Below are 23,547 nucleotides of genomic sequence, written 5' to 3'. Positions count from 1 at the left end.
CTCCCAATTCCACGTGCTGCGGGCATGTTTTGACCTGCTCTCTCTACCTGCCGGCGTAACCCTTGACCACGGCGATTGTTATCTGACAATTTGCGAACCACTTGGAACTGAACGCGTTTGACAGGCACGAGGACAGTGTTTCTCCCCCTGACCTGTTTGATCTTCAGTGCCCAGGGGCGGTCGAGGGAGCACGAGGGACTCCGCCCGGTCAAACTTCAAAGGGAACTCTGCTTTGGAAGCACCGTTTTTATGTTCCATAGTGAGACCACGAAAAGTGTTACTCCAAATCTCCAGAGTCTAGACGAAACAACACCCAATCGGAAAATGTGCTGTTATTTAACGAAATTTCGAGACACACAGTGGGTGGGATCAGCTGGTGCCCACAGGGGGATTCATGACGCGCCTGCGTTATTTAAACTGTTGGGGGTACAAGATTTTATACCAATTCTATATATCTGAACACAAAAATGGAAGGGGGCTTTGTTAAAGTTTTGTTTGATTGATTTGTTATTGATTTTTTGTTATGGTTATGATCGCGGCGATGGAGTTGAAATGAAACACCGCAAACATGAAAGTGAGCCTGAAGTACCTAAAGTAAACATATATTGCTTAAATATGTCTGTATTATATTGTTCCGAAAATTTTGTCTGACCAAAATAATTTGATTGATTGATTTAGGTTATTGTACTTTGCGAAGATGAGGATGAGTGATGAAATAATGAAATTGATGAATGGACATTCACAAACAACCAAGCCCTAGCGGGATTCGAACCCGGGACCCTTGGCGTCGCAGCGCGATGTGCTAACCACTCGGCCACAGGGTCCGGCAAAATATAATTTGAGTAAACAATTCGGCATAAAGGGGGGGCAAGGGATATGCTTTACTTTTTGGAGGGAGTACGTCATAAGCCTTGGGGCGATGGGCACCCCTGAGTGGGATGTAAAGGAGTGACACCCCCCTGTCCTTTGTAAAGACAAAAAATATGAACTCAACTTCCACTACACCCTGGACTGCATTTTGAAGACTTGCGAGGCTCCGGCGTCTGAACTCGCAGCTAGTATAAACCTCTGCGGGACCTGTGTTGTCTTTTCTCCACGCGAGATTGTGATTGTGCTTTCATAAATGTCACATCTTATCACATTCATCTTCATTTTTGCCATTATCTAAAGTTGCATAAAAGCAAAGTAATATAAATCAATGAATAGACGTTGAGGACATCTGAAATTCAAACGGACTTTAAAGATAGACATGAAAGTTTGTCAGGGTTGTTGAAGGTGCAGGGACCCAGAAATTCTAATGGGTTCTATTGAGTTTCGCTGCAGGACCGAAACATCTTTTCTAGCACAATTTAAATTCGGTCCAAGTTCCGTATTGTTCCATTGAAGACAGGATTTCTGGACCAAATTTAAATTGAGCCGGAAAAAGGTTCCTGGACCGAACTTAGTAAATTGATCTGGAAAAGAGGTTCCTAAACCGAATTGAAATACTTTACAAATAAAAAGGTTCTTTACGGTCCAGAACCCATTTACGCTTGCTGATTTTCTCTCCTGGACCGGAATTGCATTTATTTTAAAATTCCTTGACCTTCAACAACCCTGGTTTATGTAAATACTGTTTCTGAGGTTTGCCAGTTTCTATTTTTGTAATATTTCCGATGATGTAGTGGTAACGTCGTCGCTTTGTAATGAAGGGAAAATATAGTTCCAGTCCCGATTAGCCTATCCGTGCACAAAGTGGACTTCAAAGCAAAAAAAACAACTTATTTTTGTACTTTTGAATTATTTATATTTTCCCATTTTCTCTTTTCTCTTATATTTATTGTAACATTTAATGTAATATGCAGGCATGGGCGTCCGGAAGGGGGGCAAGAGGGGCCATGGCCCCATCTGGAATATGAAAGTCAACAAAAAATTATATATTTCACACATATAGGCCTAATTTCATTTCAGCCACAATAATATGTGTTAATTAATGCACGAACTTGATAAATTCAAATTTAAGCAATGTTTTTTGAAGGAACAACACTATTATTAGGGAAAATTTGGCTTGTTCCCCCCCCTGGAAAAAATATCTTCCTTGCCCCTTCCTGGAAAAAATCCTGCGGACGCCCATGTATGCAGGACAGTTCATTTTTGAAATCAATTAATGGCATCCACAGACATGTTGCTACTCTTCAGCATCAAATGAAAGCTGAGGAACTTCAATTTCGATGGATGAACATTTGCATCTCCCTCTTTCTTTCTTTCTCTCTCTTTTTCTGTCTTTCCTTCTTTCTTTCCTCTTTCTCTCTCTCTTCTTCTTTCTTTCTCTCTCTATCTTTTCTCTCTTTCTATTCTCTCTCTTTCTCTCCCTCCTCTTTCTTTCTTTTTCTTTCTCTGTCTTTCTTCTGCTTTCTCTCTCTCTCTCTCTCTGCATCGAGAGAGAGAGAAGAGGTAGGAAGACAGAGAGAAAGAGGGGGAAGGGGCAGAAAGAAGGAGAGAGAGAGAGATTCTCTCATCTCTTCCCCTTCTTTCTCCTTCTCTGATAGAAAATTGGTGTTCATATCCAAACAGACTGTAATTTAGAATTGCTTGAACATTGATGGATGAACATATTTTGTGTACATATCCGACAAACTTCATTCTAGAACTGCTTGAACTTTGGTGGAACAACATCTGAAGTGATTGAGTCTGTAGATTTTTACTGTGGAGCCGCTTAAACCCAGCTAAATTTGTGCATTTCTGCGATTAGTACGTCATGGGTTCAATTAACACAGACACCATCCAGGAATTTCATCCATACACAGTCATTATATCCAGGATGAACCACGATAGCCAATAAACGTCTCGTGTCGAAGAAGACAAATCCATAAATCCGCACCTGATTGGGCATAACGTGTTGCGGACTGAGGGGGTGAATTATTGTTATTACTCGTTAAAGACTCTGTGACGGCGATCGTGGAGTCTTGCCTTGTGGTTGTATTGTGATACAAGGTCTCTCTCTCTCTCCCTCCAGAACTTTGGGACCGGTTTGTTTGTGGCCATGATTTACCGAAAGCCCGCATGATGTAAATACACGTGTGGTGTGTGCGGTTCTCGGACGTAAGATATCGAACCATGTTTTCTGTCCGCTGGCCCAGGACTTACACAAATCTTTTTCGGTCTCGAGAGCCCATCTCCCATCACCCACGGAATTTCGAGGGTGCTTGGGGTCATCCGGTGCGGCGAACAACAAAAGTGAGTCCATCGCTATAAGTTTTTTTTTTCCATCTACACCTCTGGACCCAAACCTAACTGTGTGTTCCTCAATGTTCCGGTCGAGTACACGGTAAATTACTTTAAAGGCGGAACATTCGCCAAAAGTGTTCCATTAATTTAATCTCTGCGGACATATTTCTCATCTACACCAGCGAGCACCAGGTTGGCTCAGTGGATGCATTCTTGTGTGGGATGTAGCACAACCTGTGGACCTCCGGGCGGCCAATCTGTTTCCGAACATTATGTCGTGTTAAGCGACATGCTTGCTCGGATCTGCCTTCATGTCGTCTGTCAGTGGGGATGTTTGTGGTATCGTTCTGAATTGCTGGACATAACAGGAAACAAACAATGTTGTGTTGGCCGGTAAATGAACTGTAGTTTCTGCCCCGACGACATATCTGAGATATAGGTACGATGGATACCTCATTGAGTTTTCGTGAAGACATCACTAACGCTCTAACCATTGTGATATTTACAAAAATGTGGTTGTGTAGTCTGTAGCATGCAGATTCATATGCACTGTAAAAGATTGACTGGAGGAAATAACGGTCAAAAGATTGACTGGAGGAAATAACGGTCAAAAGATTGACTGGAGGAAATAACGGTCAAAAGATTGACTGGAGGAAATAACGGTCAAAAGATTGACTGGAGGAAATAACGGCCAAAAGATTGACTGGAGGAAATAACGGTCAAAAGATTGACTGGAGGAAATAACGGTCAAAAGATTGACTGGAGGAAATAACGGTCAAAAGATTGACTGGAGGAAATAACGGCCAAAAGATTGACTGGAGGAAATAACGGTCAAAAGATTGACTGGGTGGAAATAGCTGTCAAAATATTGACTGGAGGAAATAGTTGTCAAAAGATTGGCTGGGGAATAACGGTCAAAATACTCTCTGGAGATATAACGGTCAAAAGATTGACGGGAAATAACGGTCAAATAATGTAAGCATTTTACAGTTTCTGAAACAATTCTATTACCTTAGTTTCTTCTGTGTTCTTTTGTTTTTCCCTAGTTTTCTCTTCCTTTTCTTTAATCTATCTTTTTTACATGTGTAACCTTCTCCTTTTTCGTTTAACCCTATATATTTCTCCTTTCTCATTCCTTCGCATATCCAATGTTTCATTTCCTTACATGTGGTACAAACAATAATTTCTTCCTTGTTTCCTTCCTCTCCACAACAGCTGAAAGTTTCCATTTTCTCTCAGTCTTCCTTCATTGTATCTTCTATTGTTTTTCATCTTTCCAATTTGCTTTGTTCTTATTTATAAAGTTATTCACATATATTATGCTAATTCTTAATCTTGCGCGCCTGTTGCTGCCATCTCTATTCCTCTTTGGGAAACTATTTACATTATTTGGTTCTATTGGGTACGTAACAATTTCCACTGCCATCAGTCTACCGTAACAACTACCTTGACCGTTTGTTTATAGTATTAATGCCGGTACATATTTACACTAGTTAATACAATTTTGAAGACCATTGTTGAATGTGTTTATGGTGCACAAATGGATTATCTAGCTATATTTATGCATGGTAACATGTATTTTGAACTTTACATACGAAATGGATGATCCCGTTTTGTATGTGTAAATGAATTGGGTTTATTTAACATCGCTCTTCTGCCACATTTGACTAATCGCGACGATCCCGGACCGGCTTTTTCATTGGTCGACCCGTGGACAGTGCATCGAGTCCCATTGCCACTGTTTTCTGGCTTTCGAGATCAGAGCCCGCTATTTCTTTTCACGACTCTGGGTCAACGCCGAAATTTTGGACGCTGCTACTGGAATCGAACCCGGTACCCCTCGCACCAAAGGTGAGAGCGCTGACCATTGGATACGCAGAAGTCCTACACTTCTATTAGCCAATCTGAATAAATTTTTCTTACGGGGCTCTCTTCGGTGAGTAGTGGTATCCTTGTAATCAAATGACCCCCGGTTTGACGCCCGGATCTGTTCGGATCCCAATTTTAAACAGTAGATCCAGTCCCAGATGCCTATCTGAGCATAAAGTGGACTTTATGCTTTCGGATACCAACACTTGGCAAGATATATCTCCTTTTGTAAATTGCGTCCATATATGGTGCGACATATTGTTGCGCACGACTTAATAGGAATGCGGATGGTCAAGGCAACAATGACGGCAAGACTAAATGAGTAGATTAATTGTTGAAATGAAGTCCCATTTATGTTCCAGTGATAAATATCTACATCTAAGTTGTAGATATAATAGCAGGGCAGTGACGTAATGCTTGTTAGGTTCCTGGGACGTAAAATCAGCAGGGACTTCATAAAGAATTCTTGCTGACCAACATCGAGAATGGGCACCATCCTTATAAACGTACGAAATATTAATGACCAGAGACTGAGTGGCCAGTATGTGGACTTGCCCTGACGAAGGCATGCAAACAAATGACTGTCGCCGGTTTGTTTCCTTTAGAAGTTGCCGATTGAATAGTCTAATTGAGTTTTTTTTCTTTTACCCAGAAGCTTGCAGGTCTGAGACTGACTAATGTGATGTGTTATGGTGGTCAGTGGCTAACGGCAATCGCGAACGGAAGCTGGTTCAAGTTCTCATACCGCCAGCTAAAAAAAAAAAAGAGTTGAAAAAGGAATGGTTCAGTCAGGGACCGAAATAGAAACCTCGTAACTCCAATCGCCGACCTTCGTGGCGGAGTGGTTAACACAGCGCGCTACGACGCCGAAAGTCTTGGGTTCGAACCCTGACGTGAGAATATGTGTTCTCTGTGAATGTCCCTTCATCATATCATCACTTATCTCCATCGTTGGGATTAGCCGAATGAGGCAGAAAAGCGACGTTAAATAGCAAAATAAATCATCATAATTTAACAGTTGTGTGTACCATAAATAAAGGCGTAGGTTTTTAAAATTGAATCGTTAAATTTGAATGATTTACCGTTAAGAACTGTCACGGTATTTTTTTTACGGTAGCTGAATGGCAGCGTAATTTGACGGTTTTAGACCGTTATATCTTCAATCAACAATTTATTTTTTGAAGTAACACGCCGTGAAACTGCCATTTACACTAGAACTTGGCACAAGGCACCTGGCTTCGCAGCCAACGCGCTAACCACTCTGCCGTCGGAGGCTGGCTTTGATGGTTCGTTGAACTCGATCCAAGCAAAGGTACGAAAGCAATCAAGAGACCCAACTCTAAATTTTGAGCGGATGAAGGCCGAGAGGCGTAGGCCCGGTTTTGACATCTATATTCCGGACACACCCGAATTTACTTCAATAATTCATTCTTCTGAGAGGTGCAAATTCAGTGTGATAAGTCACTGTCGGAAGAACACAACAGACAAAATAGGATCGTTTGATATCCAGTAGTACATCATTGCTTCATCTTGGTATATCGGGCACTACCCCCCCCCCCCTTTGGCCCGGTATTCCTAAAAGTAAAGAACGACCCTTTCGAAAATCCTGGGCACGCCACTGCAAGTAGGAGTATAGCAGAACCCTTGGCGTAACAGCCTACCTACCAACTGCCCGGCTCACTCCCGCCAGAGGTGGAAGATCATCCAACTATTAATGAAACCAGTCCAGGACGATCGAGGAACGGAAACAGTTTGTGCGTGTATGTTTTGTTAAGCTGAGAGTTCACATCCCTGCCGCTAGGCGACACTCAAATCACCCACATCACTCAATGCAATGTTTTGGTCCCCAAGATCACCGGACCTTACACCTTACACATCAAAGAAAGGGTTCGTCTCACTGATGCCGAGTGATATCGCAGCCCTAAGGGAGCGTATCATCGCATCGATAGACACTATCGACTGGCTCATGCTGATGCGGGTGTGGCAGGAACTAGACTACTGAGTTTCTCGTTCCTTCGGGACTGGTTTCTTTAACGTACTCGTCCGTAGTTTCATTAACGTATGTTCAATACTTTACTTGGAATAAATTTTTGTAACGTCGCAATTATTTATGAAACACCCGGTATGTGTATAATATATATAAGTTTATGTTAACATCCATTTTCCAGCCCCTCCCCTCTGCCCCTTCCCTTTCCGGACGCCGATGTATAGGAGTATACTGTAAGGAAAAATCGTTAAAAATAACACAGTTATTTCAAATATGTGTTAACAGACATAAATAATGTCCAATTATGTGCACCGACACGATATATATCGCCAAGATATCGTGACGATATATCGCCGACACGATATATATCGCCAAAATATAGTGACGATATGTCGCCGACACGATTGCCAAAATTTCGTTACGATATGTCGCCGACACGATTGCCAAAATATCGATACAATATATCGCCGACACGATCGCCAAAATATCGTTACGATATATCGCCGACACGATCGCCAAAATAGTGTTAGAATATATCGTCGACACGATATATATCGCCAAAATATCGTGACGATATACGATCGTAACATCTAGTTGATATCCCTGGACGATAATTCTTTCAATATAGTGATATATATCGTGTGGACGATATGTCGCCCAACACTAAAATTAAGCTTCGAAGGGTGTTCAGCAGCGTAGCATCGCAAGGCCCTGTTGTCAACACACTACTCCGTGATCCTTTGATCGATACAGACTCCTACCTTCTGGTACCTTAGCCGGGGAATGTGCCTCGGGTGTCCACAGGCCCCTATCATCTCGATTCGTTTAATTAACCAGAACATCCGATCATCCATATCTCATTAAGATTTGCATCCAAAGCTCTCAAACTTCCCTCGCCGACTGTTTATGGGTGGACGACGCCGTTCGGGCTGGATCGGTCGTCGTGGCGTCCGTCGCCCGGCTTCTGTGGACGCCTTTGCGAACAGGTTGCCGTCGCTGGCAGCCTCGGTCGGCTTGAATGGGTAATTATTCCGAAGCTTTTGTGCTGCCCCCACAGGCAATTACACGTAATGACTGCTGCTAGGGAGAATCTTCTCCATGAGTGTCGTTGAACCTTCACTGCTGCTGGATGCTTTGATATAACGAATCTTCTCAAGCGGTCAGCAGTGCAGGCATCTTTTCAAGGTCTGCTTCAGATGACGGGTGCCGCAGTGTTCCGATAGTGCTTGAAAATATCTTATATCACCATTAATGCTTGGGTTATCGCAGCGCACCACAACGCCAGGGATCAGGGGGTCGACCGTCCTGTGCATGGATGTTTTCTAAGAATGTAGCCGAGTGGTTAGCACATCGCGCTGTGAAGCCAAGGGACCCGGGTTCGAATACCGCTCGGACTTGGTTGTTTGTGAATGTCCATTCATCAATTTCATCACTCATCCCCATCTTCGTAAATTAGCCAAGAGGCACAAGACGCGAAGTAAAATAAACTCAATCAATCAATCTAAGAATGTCTCTTCATCAATTTCATATCATCACCACTTATCCTCATCTTCGCGATTTAGCCAAAAGTGATAAAAGAGCAAAGTGAAACAAATCAAATCAATCATCGTGGTATGCATATTGCAGGCAACGAGGTTCTGGCGACTGTAATCCTCTGACGCGCAAGGGCGTATCCAGGGGTGGGTCCAGGGTGTCCGGACCCCCCCCCCCTCCCCAAACTATGGTAGATTCAGCATACTTCCCAATGATGCACTTGATGTGGCAGGTATAGAAAATTCTCTACTGACCTCAGTTAAATGTTGCTGTCTGAGTGAACCATCCCAAGCAAATGATCTTCTAGCTGCACTTGAAAAGGGGACTTTCTTAATTGTACTCTGTGAAAATGCTTTCAGTTTTACTGTACAGTTGTCAATGTATTTAGAGCCATCATCACAATTTAGCCTCTGTTGATTCTTACCCAAGAGACGTCACAGAACTGCTTCAGTGACTGGGAGATTTCAGATGAATAGTTCAGCCAAATATTTCAAACTGCTTCTGAAAAGTGTCAACAGACATTCCAATTCTGAAATTACGCCTCCAAGAATTAGATAACAATAATAAACGAGATAATTACCCTTAGCTATACTATTATAGAGATGAGACCCACCATTGGCCTTGACGGATGGGCACCCGTGGCTGGACCCCCCAAAATGTACATTCGGGATACGCCGCTGCTGAAACGCTCATGTTGTTTCGTCTGTATATGTGTGTGATTGTCGCTTTATTCATCTCCATCATCGCGATTAGCCAGAAAGTGGCAGAAAAAAGCATATAAACGAAATCAATTAAAAGCTACTGCAAACTGTAGGTCCAGAGCCGATTAGCCCGAGCATAAGTGGAATTAAACTTTCCAACTGTAGGTCCAGAGCCGATTAGCCCGAGCATAAGTGGAATTAAACTTTCCAACTGTAGGTCCAGAGCCGATTAGCCTGAGCATAAGTGGACTTAAACTTTCCAACTGTAGATCCAGAGCCGATTAACTTTCCAACTGTAGATCCAGAGCCGATTAGCCTGAGCATAAGTGGACTTAAACTTTCCAACTGTAGATCCAGAGCCGATTAGCCTGAGCATAAGTGGACCTAAACTTTCCAACTGTAGGTCCAGAGCCGATTAGCCCGAGCATAAGTGGAATTAAACTTTCCAACTGTAGGTCCAGAGCCGATTAGCCCGAGAATAGGTGGAATTAAACTTTCCAACTGTAGGTCCAGAGCCGATTAACCCGAGCATAGGTGGAATTAAACTTTCCAACTGTAGGTCCAGAGCCGATTAGCCTGAGCATAAGTGGAATTAAACTTTCCAACTGTAGGTCCAGAGCCGACTAGCCCGAGCATAAGTGGAATTAAACTTTCCAACTGTAGGTCCAGAGCCGATTAGCCTGAGCATAAGTGGACTTAAACTTTCCAACTGTAGATCCACAGCCGATTAACCCGAGCATAAGTGGAATTAAACTTTCCAACTGTAGGTCCAGAGCCGATTAGCCTGAGCATAAGTGGAATTAAACTTTCCAACTGTAGGTCCAGAGCCGATTAGCCCGAGCATAAGTGGACTTAAACTTTCCAACTGTAGATCCAGAGCCGATTAGCCTGAACATAAGTGGACTTAAACTTTCCAACAGTAGGTCCAGAGCCGATTAGCCTGAGCATAAGTGGTCTTAAACTTTCCAACTGTAGATCCAGAGCCGATTAGCCTGAGCATAAGTGGACTTAAACTTTCCAACAGTAGGTCCAGAGCCGATTAGGCTGAACTAGGCTCTGGCGTCTGGACTCGCACCCAATCCTTTGTGGAGCTTGTCCTCTGTCCGTGTGTAATTGTCGTTTCGTCAATTTGTTGCAGTGTTGCACAACGACCGGATATTCTACCATGAAATTTAATACTTTTTATTTTTTTTTCCATTCTTTTCCTATTAAATATATTGAACATAATGGAATAATTTTGCACTTAATTGTTTCAAAAAAAGCTAATTCCATTATCATCTGTTATAAGTAAAGACGGAAGGAACCTGCGAGATTTCTAGATGAACGGATGGTGGTTGCAGCGCCGGAGCAACACCCTGATTTCTACAGCGCGTGCTATTGCAACGAGGTTCAATGCGGTTTCTCCTATCCCCGACCTTCAGTCCGCTGGTCGTTGCAGATCGCCTGCAACAAACGTTGGGATGCTAATTCTTTTATAAGCCGTTAGAGAGCAGCAGCGTTAATGTTTTGCGAAACAGACAAAATGTCCACGTTGGGGAAAGATAAATATTTGCTTTTGTGGGGAATATTAGCCTATTTTACTAACCTTACCACCAATATATATAAATAGGGCAAGTACTGAATTATCATTTGGTATTAGTAGTGATTATTGAAAATCTCTATACTTATTTTATTTTGCACGCATTTAAGCCTACGTAAGGTTGCCCAGTACCTTCTTTGCGCGCTATAGAATTTGAACACCCAGGATAAACCATCAGCAGCCGCCACTGGGTACAGTACTAATGTGCTAAACTGGATTCGAATTCCAATGGGTGAGCGATTAGCCAAAAGCGACAGAAAAGCGAAGTGAAATAAACGAAAACGATCAATCAAACTTGGCCAGTAGTATCTCGACCTTGTGGAGAAAAGGCGAAGAAATTGGCGAGAGTTGTGAAACGAAGAAACTCTACATGTGTACAATGAACACCATTGTACTACTTGGAGAATTGACTCCAAACCCAAGTCACACAAATGAACAGATCCGTGTCTTGCCTCCCTCATCCCCCTGTACCAACTCCTACCCTCCATCCCCGAAGTATATGCGGGCCCGACTCTCTGCAACAGGCTCCAAGGGATTTGCAATAAATTACGTTCTGCGACCTCGATTTTCCAGCTTCACTTATGGAGGGGGTTGGGGGGACAGACGAAGGGTTGGTTGGCGCTGGACCACGGAAGATCAGCCGAAGCGCCACAGCGGGGTTTTTTGCCGGGGGAGACCAGAAAAAGCGCAAAGGGTATCAACAGGCGACCGCATCCTTAAATGCAGACATCCCCAGGACAATTTATTATTCACGTCACCCTCTGCTGGGGAGGAACGCTTGAAGACTCGAGCACTCGACAATATCGCAACGGAATATCAAGAACTTGGACAAGACAGTACACCCGTGTTCCCATTTGTTATTTCAAGCACGACTTGTCTGTAAGTAGTGAAGATTTATAAAATTTTGAAAACATGTAACGAAGGCCAACAAACCTAAGGCAGTGTTTCAGGTGGAATGTTTACGATGTGAGGTTAAATATAAATTTGACAGCAAGGTGTGTGTGCCTAAATATTGCTAGGTAAGTGTGAAGACTCGCAAGGAACGATAGACTGAAGAGTGAACTGAAGAAGAAGATGGAAAGACAGAAAAAGGAGAAAGAATGGAGAAGGAAAACGGAGGAGAATGAGAAAGAGGAACACAGAAGAATAGAGAAACCAAGGGAGATACAGAAAGAGGAGATAGAAGAGAGACAGTGAAGAATGTGTAAAGGAAGAAAGATAAAGAGGAAAGAGAGGGCGAGAGAGAATAGATATAATTTTCTCTTTTCTTATCTCTCTCTCTCTCTCTGTTCCTTCTTGCTTTTATATATTTATCTCCCTCTCTCTCTCCAATCTTTACTATTATTCTCTGTCTTCACTTTCTTCATTTCTTCTTTAACAGTACACGTTTGAGAAAATGCTACCAGTGGTCAGTGTGGAACTATACAAATGGAAATTAATAGCAGTGGCCAAATCTTCAGCCCCTATCTACACACTCCTGCAGCCTTGGCATCCGTTAGACATTTCCAGCTTTATAGATCGAAATTATCCTCAAAATTACTGCACAGACATAATATCCTATTTCTGACAACTGAGGCTGATCTTGTCTCCGAAACGTTGGAATTAAATTAGAAACGGTAGGTAAACTCCAATGCGGTGTAATGATGCAGTACAAGTTTTTTAACCGAACATATTCCAAGAGCAACATTCGTAGAAGTCAGTTATGGTCGCTTGAATGCTGCTGAAACTCGTTTGCAGTTATCAGGTTACAACGCGCTGTTCTGTCGGTTCCAAAAAAAATATACAATTTGTAGCAGCACTGAACATTTGGTGTCACTTTTGGCGATCGCACCATATAACCAAGAACAAGAATCCACTTTCCATTAGGGTATCTTTAGACCTTTATAGCTATAGAATAGTTAAAATATGAATATTGATTTTTGCTTGTTTACTGAAGGTGTTATGTACAGTATAAAATTTTACGAATTCTTTGAGCTAGCTATACCTCATAAGGAACATCCATGTTGTAGCACTTTTTCTATCACATGAATTCAATCATAGGCTACGACTAGTTGCTTCCAGGAACCTACACTCAGAGAAATAAATACATCATATCGATTGATGCACCAGAATGCATCGATTGATGCACTAAAGTGTGTTTTATGGCTTCTTCAAAGAATCAGATTCACATTTGATGCATTTTAGTGCATTTTTGTATGTCGTGAAAGAAACACCAAAGTGCATCATTTGATTCAAGTGAGGATTTCTTTCAGTCGAGATGCACCTTCCTGCATCTTTTGGATGATGCACTTAAACGTTTGGTCTGAGCTACAGAGTTCGTGTAGCTCAGACGACACGTTTAAGTGCATCATAAAAAGAGATGCATTCTTGTGCATCAAGGTGCATCAAAACGCATCAACTGATGCATTGAAGTGCATTTCGACTGAAATAAATCCTCACTTAATCAAATGATGCACTTTGGTGTTTCTTTCACGACATACAAAAATGCACTAAAATGCATCAAATGTGAATCTGATTCTTTGAAGAAACCATAAAACACACTTTAGTGCATCAATCGATGCATTCTGGTGCATCAATCGATATGATGCATTTAGTTCTCTGGGTGTATATCACTTCACTGCCGTTAGGAAATAGACCACTTAACACACACTAACATCCACACACACTTTGGCACAATGAGCAGTTCGTTTTTCCTACATTCACTTTACTCCACCACACTATCACTGGTCATTCTGTCACGTAACATGTCTTGTAGCTTCAGATGGTCCACTGCGAATTTCCGTATCCCTTCCGACAGCTTTTCCGTTGCCATTTGGTTGTCATTGAGGTTCCACCTGAAGGACTTCTCGTCCAGCTTCACCTTATGGAAGATCAGTCTCTTGGCCACCTTCGCATCCAGGAACCTGTGCACTGGTTCCGTGCTGGTGTTGAGGTCCCTGAGAAGATCCTGGTTGATGGTCAGTACGTCGCATCCTGCCAGGGACGTTATCTGGCCAATGTTCCTGAAGGAAGCCCCCATGACTTCGGTCTGGTAGCCGAACTTCTTGAAGTAGTTGTATATCCTTGTGAGAGTCGCCACTCCGGGATCGTCCAGCGGCTCGAAGAACTCTTCGTCGCCGTTGGAGACGTGCCAGTCGAAGATTCGCCCGACGAAAGGCGACACGAGAGTCGCTCCTGCCTCTGCGCACGCCACAGCCTGGTGAAAGGAGAAGACAAGGGTCATGTTACAGTGGATGTTATGCTCTTTTTCCAGTACTCTCGCTGCTTGGATCCCCTCCCAGGTGGCTGCTAGCTTGATGAGGACACGGTCTCTTGAAACTTCCTCCTCTTCGTAGAGTTGCACCAGCTTCTGTGCCTTTTCAACACTCCCGTCCGTGTCGAAGGAGAGTCTGGCGTCAATCTCCGTTGAGACATTCCCGGGTACCTGCTCCAGTATCTCCCGTCCGAAGAGTACCGACAGCTTATCCGCGGCATTATCAACTTGCTCCGTCAATATCCGCCCTTTGCTGATCCCATAGTCCACCGCCGCCTCTATAAGATGCTCGTACTGCGGCAGCTTTGATGCGGATAGAATCAGCGAAGGGTTGGTGGTCGCGTGCACCGGCTTGAAGTCCCTTATGGTCTCGAAGTCCGCCGTATCTGCAGAGATCGTGCTGAACTTCTTCAAGTGGAACAATGAACTCGAGGTGTTGGTTGTGGACAACATCCTCGCTCGGCAACAAATGCGGAATCATTGTTGCGTACAGCTTCCTTATATAGTGCATTCCTCCACTTTCTATTATTGAATTCTTTTCCGCTTTTTTTTGCTTCTTCTGGGATGTTTCTTGGCAAAAACATTCTTGTAAATCCGTTCCCCGTTATGTAAGAATCGTGAAAGTTATACTTTCCACTATTATCATCATTGAGGGTCTCGCTTATCGCACACTTGTCGAACATCTTCCTTGCTCAACCTCCAACCTTTTCCTTCTGACGTCAGGAAGTGCTTTCGTTGTTAGGTGTTTTAGGGCTAGAACGCTTAGCATAATCTTAGAAAAATTACAGTTCAGAGACCTAAATCTAATGTGCCTAACCAGGGTGCTACATCATTGAAGACGGGGGGGGGGGGGAGGAAGATCTAAATCATACCCCCACACACAAATATATTATTAAAATTATTAAATCTAATGTAAATTACTAAATATCGTATCGTACCCAAGGTATTAAAATACATTATTATACAGGGAATTAATATTACTTTATATGTAGCTACATTAGATATTTATGAAGAAGCATGTGAAATGCTTTACTAACTGATTAAAGATGTCAATATATTAGAAAATAGTTAAAATACATTCATTATGTATAAGTTTTTGTTTAGTATTTATTAATAAATCAATTAGAATTCATAGTTATATTTCTTTTGCTTTGATATATATTCTTTCTTTTTTTTTTTACTTTACTGTGAGTAAATTGTTATTGGTGTAGATAAGAGAGAGAGAGAGAGAGAGAGAGGGGAAGAGAGAAAACGTTTTAACAATCACTGTTTTTGTTATTATTGTTTGAAATATATATTTGATGTCAAAATTTATTGCTTATCTTTTGTTGTTACAACAAAAACTCTCACCAACAGGACATTTTTGGGGGGTTAATTTTTGAGACAAACATTCTGTCCCCATCCCCTCAGGGTTTTGCACCCTGTACCTAAGCTAACAACGAAAGCATTTAGAATGACGTCAGGAGGCGAAGGACGGTGCTCGAGTAGTGTGCGATAAGAGAGACTGTCTCGCCGAAGCTTGTATTGATAAAGCCGTGATGATGTCTGGTCATATACTCGTCATTATCTTGAACTACCGAATAAATCTGCATTGCACAATTGTTTCCTTCTTTTCGCCGTTGCATTAACATGAATTCTTTCCTTCTCAAGTAATGTATGCGGCATCCTTGTCGTTCATAAACAGGGAGTAAGATTAGCATAATGAAAAGATGGTATCCTCGGCTGTAGTAGCGTGAAAAATACTAACTCATGGCAAGTCATTATGCGCGTAATAGCGTATCTCTGTAAACAATTACTAAAACAATGTGCTGAGTAAGGGTTTGTAGATAGTCCGTCCTGTCTGACAATGGTGGGACGTGTGTGTCTTCGGATTGAAGATTCCAGCAGTGGTTCCTGCCTTCTATGGTTTGTCCTCCCAGAAAGAAAGAAAAACAATTTTGAAACGTATTTATTTATTAACTTAAAGTTTAAGATGCAGTAATTGTGACAACAAGAAAATAACAATAATGACAACAAAACAAGACAATACAAGGAAATACAATACAGAAAAAAATTTAGTTACAAGTACATTATTTACAATTGTCGGAAACTGCGTTCTGACAAGAAAATATCAATATTTGTAGGCAGTTTATTATATGAGTGGGGTAACCTGTAGAAAAGAGAACGCTGAGAAGTCTCAACTCAACAAAGATTTATTGGAGTTGCAGCTTTACAGGTGGCTATTTATGCCCAGCTTACATTATAAGTACATAAGATACATTTTTAATATATATTTTACACACAAAGTTCATAAACGCTCTTAAATACAATTTTATATAACTACATTAACTCATTCAGTAACAGAAATATATTATAATTTTATGTCAGCTTTTCTCAAACGCTGAGAAGGATTGTGAAAGAGCTTTACATTGCAGGTTGGCCGTGTGAGTAATCGCAGATGTAATTGGTTGATTAGGAATTCGATGTGTGCGACGAGTGTATGGTGGCTGGATATTCAAAATAGACATATCTGTCTTCTGGAGGTGTCTTGAGAGAAGGTATTCTTCTATGGCCTAGGTAAAAGCTGTACTATTTCTATCACTGCAAACACATTCTTCACCTACTATTAGTATCTTTGACGAAAAGAGATTATCCTACTGCTCTCACGATCAATGACATCTAGTTTTCGTGTGAGCAGTTGTGGCTGTGAAGATAGCGGGATGTCAAAATGTTGAAATTTTATATACGGATAAGCTAATTGGGGTTCGTCTTCGTCCCACTGTCATTTGTACCCTCTTTTGGGAATCAAGGCTGGGATTGGGGCCCTTATGGGTGGTAATATCGTCGATACCCGGCGGAGGCATATAGTTGTCCGGATCTCACGAGTTAGAATTCCGGCTGGGCATGGGCAATTATATCATAGCTCAACCTCGTCGCGATTAGCCAAAAGTTGCATAAAAGCTACGGCAAATAACAAAAATTGCATCAGAATCAAACATCAAGGAAAACAAGTCATATGAACTGTCTAGAAGGAATTCTTAACAGATGTAATGTTTCATCATTTGGAACTTCGTACAAGATTTCTCAAGGACGAGAAATTTTCGAGAACAAGTTGTCCGTCGCAGTGTTGCATGAACCATATTGTACCCATTTCTGGTTGTCTTTAAATTCAAATTTTAACTGTATTGTATTTGTGTTATTTTATGTTGCTTTTCGTCCACTTTTGCCTAATCGCGACGATGAGGGATGATTAGATGAAAATGACGAAGGAATGCTCTCAAATAGCGCCAATGCCCTCGGTCGGAACTCGAACCCGAGAACTTCGGTGACCAAGGCATCGAATTCAAAATGTAAGGAAGGCTCTTCTTGATCTTTGACCTACGCCCAAATGTCCCCCCTTCTTTCGAAAATCCGGTATGATATGACAAAATCTGAAAAGTGACGTCAGCTTAAAATTTCTTCTAATTCACGAGAATCTTCGTGTGGTTGGTTTACTTTCCCCGTTGCTTTGATACTAACAATAGACTTATGTAGCTACGAAACTATTGGGAATATCTAGACAATAGCCAAAGCAAATGAATGCTCTAGAAGGAATTGCGGGGGTAATTGTTGAGAATTTGGAATATCATACAGTTTAGTGAAAGAGAAGAAATTTCAGGCCGAATTTTGTATTTTTTGTGGGAAGTATGAGCTATTTTGGTGGTGTGTATAATTATTATGCACACGGTCTGTATATATTCTTCCCTAGGTTGTGTGTATGACAATTATACCATACACACTTAGCATTAACGAGATAGTTTCATACTCACCTTTCTTTTTATGAAGCTGCTGTGTATAAGAAGTATACACGCTGCCTACAAGTAGTGTATCAATCTGATACACATAGAGATGTCCCGTGTATGGGGATGGACGGTATCGGAAATTTGATATCGCGATATATCGTCAATGACGATACGATACAATTTCTTTTTCCGTATCGTGATATCTGCGCTATATCGTCTCTACGGTATATATAGCCAAATATCGTGACGATATATCGCCAACGATATATATCGCTAAAATATTGGGACGATATATCGCCAACACGATATATATTGCCGACACGATATATATCGCCAAATATCGTGACGATATATCGTCTAGTTGATATCGCTTGGACGATATTTTTCGCCCAACACTACCTGTGTATCAATTTCATACACATGGCACGTTAAAGTGTTAAATTAGAAGAAGAAGAAACATGCTTTTTCGTAATTTTAAATGATTGAAATGTATACGGTTCTTCTTGCCTTTGGAGACATTGAAAAGTGAGCGTGACCACTAAGCGAGAAGATGCAGTGAAATTAGCACGCAATAAGACTTTTGGCGCAGCTGACGTCATCCACCGCTCGTGCGTACCGCGTTCCGGAGGGTAAACGGAGAGGAGGCGATGGACTGGAGTCACGTCCACGGAACGTGACAGAGAGAGCGATCGTGACGTCAGAAGCGACGCCGAACGTCCGTCCGTGCCACGACGCTCGAATTGGGAAGCCGCGCTTTGAGTTTCTGTCAACGTTTCCCTTCGCAGGAGACGAGGAAACGTGGCAACCGTGTGAAACGCTTAACCCTTCCCTCCGCGGCACTCTGTTGTCCAAGAAAAGTATGGTGGCCATGAAGGCCGAGCTCAAGGTGGTCTTCTCGGGTTTGAGTGTGTGTGTGTGTGTGTGTGTGTGTGGAGTGTTAAGAGGGAGAACAGCCTGGATGCTTCAGGTAAAGGGAGTCGAGGAGAGAGAGAGAGAGAGAGAGAGGCGCGTTTGGAGTTTCCTCACGTTGGATTTTTTTTTCAGCCCCGGGGTGGCCGAGGAAAGGGACCAAGAAATCAATGACAGCAACCGAATGTGACTCTGCAGTCCAAATGGTTATTCTGCAGTTAATTGCCCACGAGGAGCCATTGGCGTAACTTGGAACCTGGCTCGCGGGGTAGGGGGGGGGGCAGAATTGAACTTGGTGCTTAATTTCGGGAGGGGTGTAAGGGTCAGAATCGAACAAGAGGCTTAACTTTCGGAGGGCAGAATCGAAAAGTTTTCCATCCCACAAGAGTAGCGTCCAGAGTTATTTCCGTAATAACTTACATTGAAATCACAAATACTACTCATTACCACTTTGCTCCTCAGGTCCAATGGGACGAAATTACCCTCAGGTCCAACGGGACGAAAGTACCCTCAGGTCCAATGGGACGAAAGTACCCTCAGGTCCAATGGGACAAAAGTACCCTCGGGTCCAATGGGACAAAAGTACCCTCAGGTCCAATGGGACAAAAGTACCCTTAACTTGTAAACCCGGAAATTGGGTGTGTGGAGCAAGTTCCCCCCTTGCCCCCACCTATGAGAGGAGTACCTGTGAATGCTCAGCTTGCAAAATTGTGTAGAAGTTGCCATATCATTGACAAACGCTGAAGAGTGACAATTCTTTCGAAACGGGCGTAAGATAAACATAGTCCATCGAATTTAAGGAGAAGATTGCGTCCCACTGATAATTTACATTCCGATGGACACGTCTCTGTGGATCTCTATATGAAGATGAGACAAAGCCGAAGAATTGATTTTGATTGATTCGGTTTCATTTCTTTTTCTGCCACTTTTGGCTAATGTCTACGATAGGGGTGAATTGTGATGAGATGGGATAAACACACATGGACCACACAACCCAACCCCCCACAGCGGGTTATCCTGGCGCACGATTAGCCGCCAGAGCCTCGTCAGCTTGCAACAATATAGCCCAGGGCGCACTCCGTGAAACGGAGGTTGACATGTGAGTGCCTTACGCCCCCCAACTCTAACTCATATCCTGCAGTAGTCCCAAATTTCTCACAGGGTATACGCTTAAGTTTCGTGAAACTTTCGGTAGATGTTACGTTTCCATTAATTTTGAATTGTTTATGTATACGATTAAAATCATTTAACTTCTACAAGAAAACATTTATTTAATGCAAATCGTACTCCATATGAACCCTACCAGTCTCTACACTGTCTCAATGGTCCAGATTCAGAATTTTCACAGATTCCAACATTCCCCATGTAGGAAAGTCCATCGGGTTGATGTCAGGTGACCGTGATGCCACTTTCACAGGGCTCATTTTTCAAATCCAGCGTCAGGAAAAACAATATCGCCATTGGTTCCAGACTTTGTGGTCACCCTGTAGACACACACCCATCGACAAGACACGATACGACGCACAGCCTCATACGGTACTCCCTGACGCCATTAGCCTGGAAGAATTCAGTTCCCGTGGTGCGCTTCGTGGTTATTTTATGATTGATTGTTTTTAAAGTCCGCCTTATGCACAGAAAGGCTATTCGGGACTGTACATACATTTTAAAGTGGGGTCCGAATCACTGAGCGCCTCTACCGGGTATCGAACCCTTGATTTGACGTTACCACCACGCCATCGGGGATGCTACGGAAGTGGAAGCAATCTGCTGATGAAATAATGTATCATCTGCATATAGTTGCAAACACTGATATTGTTGAGAACCAGTGGGGGAGAGACTGAAAGAAGGCTGTCATTGTTGAAGTACACATTGGCCGCAGACGTACTTTGCCGTTGGAATAATTTATCCCCAGTGGATGGCCGCAGGACCATTCAGTTTCGCGAAGAGACTTCAACAGGAGGATGAGGCGAGTCGCTCGAAAATTATTGGTGGGATTACGACGTGACTTGATCAGAAACGTGACTCAGAGACTGACTAACTGAATACGTGAGTTCATTCAGTCTGACTTAATAGCACCAAGAGGTTCGGAGCGACTTCCGAATAACAAGGAGTCAGGCGTGGCTGCAGGAATCTGCCGGTCTAGTGTTCCTCCTTTAGCCGGTCGATACGTCATGGGCATCACGTGCGGATCCCGCCTCGGAATATTGTCGAGGAGGTAGGTAGGCCGAGCGGAAAAGTGAAAGAAAGTGCCTCGCCTGTTGGTGGCTGTGGATGTCCATGTCTTCACGCTCGATGAATACCTAACGGGATTATATTTCACATATGTATGCGCGTGGTATACCAACTGGAAGGGTACAGTGTTGCTAGCGATGGCTGTTTTTTGTCTGACCATTGATGTTATTTGTGTTGTTCACGTTTACATCAGAGTTGTTACAGGTCCAGGATTTTGAAATATATTCAGTTCCGGTCCAGGAGAGAAAATCAGCGTAAATGGGTTCTGGACCGTAAAGAACCTTATCTGTAAAGTATTGCAATTTAATTTAAATTCGGTCCAAGGGCCTTTTTTCACGATCAATTTATATATGGTCCAAGAAGCTTTTTCGGACCTCTTGCGGAACCCAATAGAACCCATTAGAATTTATGGATTCCTGGACTTTAACAACCCTGGGCAGAGGTTCCGGGTTCGAATCCCGGCTTTGTGCCTTTTCATCAGTTTCGTCATATCAACAATCACCCTTATCGTTGCGATTAGCCAAAGTGGCAGAAAAGCGACGTAAGGTACTCTAACTCGATCAATTAAGCTTGTGGTCAAACCATTCAAAAGCGGGGTTGATATGACGGCATCGGCTCGCTTGTTGATTGGATGTTTGGGAAGTTACGACTCGCCTCCAAGCTGGAACCGTAACGACCAGAGATGTTAATTCCGCTCTACCATTCAGTTGTTTTCTATTTAATGCCACACGGGGGACCTAGGCTAGATTCTCTGTGTGTGGGGGGGGGGGGGTCAGGTGAAACGTGCAGGATGCATCTTATACAGTGTTTTCAATGCAGCAGCTGTAACACCACACCAAGCATACAGATGTCTGCACCTTTAGAACCTTAGGCAAACAATCAAATAAGCAATAAAGAGTTGGAATTATAACTAATGTTTAATTTATGTTGTGAGAGTAAAACCTAATAGCTTAAATGATTTATGCTGCATTCCTGAGCAATGATACAGAAAACGGAAGTATTCTTCAGTCCTAATCCTAGAATTAAAACTTTTTGACCGTACGATTTGACCCGGTGAAGGAATATAGTGGTACGAATCCCACTTAAAACTGCAGCAGCATGAGTCGCGATTAGCTTTTCTGTGCATAAGATTGACTTACAAACTTACCTAACCGTACGATTTTTTTTGCATGTCACATGATGACAGTGCGCCTCGAGTGGAAAATGTTAGCTGGGGTATGCTCGTATGGTTTAGCATTGTGACAGCGAGACAGTTTGGGGCCACTATTAACTCACCCTTAGCTCTATTCTGCCATTCGGTTGTAATTTGTTTGACGATAGGTAACTATACAATGTGAAATTTATAGATGTTTCGAACAGACACCTTTCTATTCGGTGGGGGATTCTTTGGGGGAAGAAATTGCTAGCTGGCGGGATACCATCTTCCGTATCCCCTTCGAGCACTGATGACATTGATAAAAGCAAATACCTGCTTTATCATAAAATTCAGATCGAAAGATGTTGGGACTGCAGTGTCATCTGCATGTACCCTTACCGTTAGCGGCTCATATTTCTTATTGCATGACCCATGTCCGACCTTCTTGAGAATATGAACATGTGATATATCATCAACAAGACGTCCGACTCTGAGGATCACAGAGCCTCTAAAAATGAGCAACTGAGGAGTTGAAAGATGTTCTACCGTGGTGCTGATCACATTAACTTAAAAACAAATTCAGATATCGTGAGCCCTACGTCCACATTTCGTATGTGCTTTTTGCCACGTTGCAATTCTCTTTGGGAACCTTACATAACCTTGTTCTCGTTTCTGGAATTTTGGTTTACATGAAGTGGCATATGGAATCCTCGTCTTCGAGTCGGAGAGATCTTCATTTCTCTCCAAATGGGCAGTTGGCAACATTGATGATCACGCAAGAGTGGCTCCCTCGCTGGAACCCAAGTCCAAACTCCCCCGAGGCGAGACGAACAGGTTTCTTACACACGTAACAGTATATGCAGAGAGGCTTGTGCGTGTGTGATGGATCGCAAGTCTCCTTGCTCCTTGGTATTCATCACCAGTCCACTAGATCGGGTTTACTGGGCCACAAGGCTTCTGCCTTCGCCTGGATGTCACTTCATAACTTAGCGCACTCTCCCCACGTATGAGGCACACGTGACGGGAATATATGACCTATCCTCAGGTTCAGAGGTCGAAATCCATAATTCTTGCCCCGCTTCTTCCTTGATCAGAACTGCATCCGAGATGACAGGTCCGATGTGGTCGTTGAAGTCAATGCAACTTATCGTCATATGGATTGAGTGTGATGTGCAGAGAGTTCACGCACGATTACGTACACGAATTCACATTCGCAACACCTCTATTGCTTGTACAGTCACGGACACTGCCGGCTTGTAACGATTCCATTGAAAGTCAATGTATTCATTACAAGCCGGCAGTGTCCGTGACTGTACAAGAGTCCAGAGAGCTTCTCCACCAAGGATCTTGCAATTGGACACTAGAATATCAGATGGCTCTG

At 42.8% G+C, this 23,547-nt stretch overlaps 1 protein-coding gene and 1 pseudogene across 1 annotated transcript in view; one reads left to right on the top strand and one right to left on the bottom strand.

Annotated features, from left to right (window-relative positions):
* trh (PAS domain-containing protein trachealess) overlaps positions 1-23,547 on the top strand; it is a 736,895-nt gene that overhangs the window by 296,456 nt on the left and 416,892 nt on the right. The window lies entirely within an intron of this gene.
* On the bottom strand, positions 13,581-14,582 carry LOC145989668 (transaldolase pseudogene; annotated as a pseudogene).

This window comes from Lepisma saccharinum, chromosome 7 (genome assembly GCF_977018435.1).
Source record: "Lepisma saccharinum chromosome 7, izLepSacc3.1, whole genome shotgun sequence".
Lineage (NCBI taxonomy): Eukaryota > Metazoa > Arthropoda > Insecta > Zygentoma > Lepismatidae > Lepisma > Lepisma saccharinum.
The sequence above is the reverse complement of the archived record's forward strand: the minus strand, read 5'-3'. Positions and strand labels throughout refer to the sequence as shown.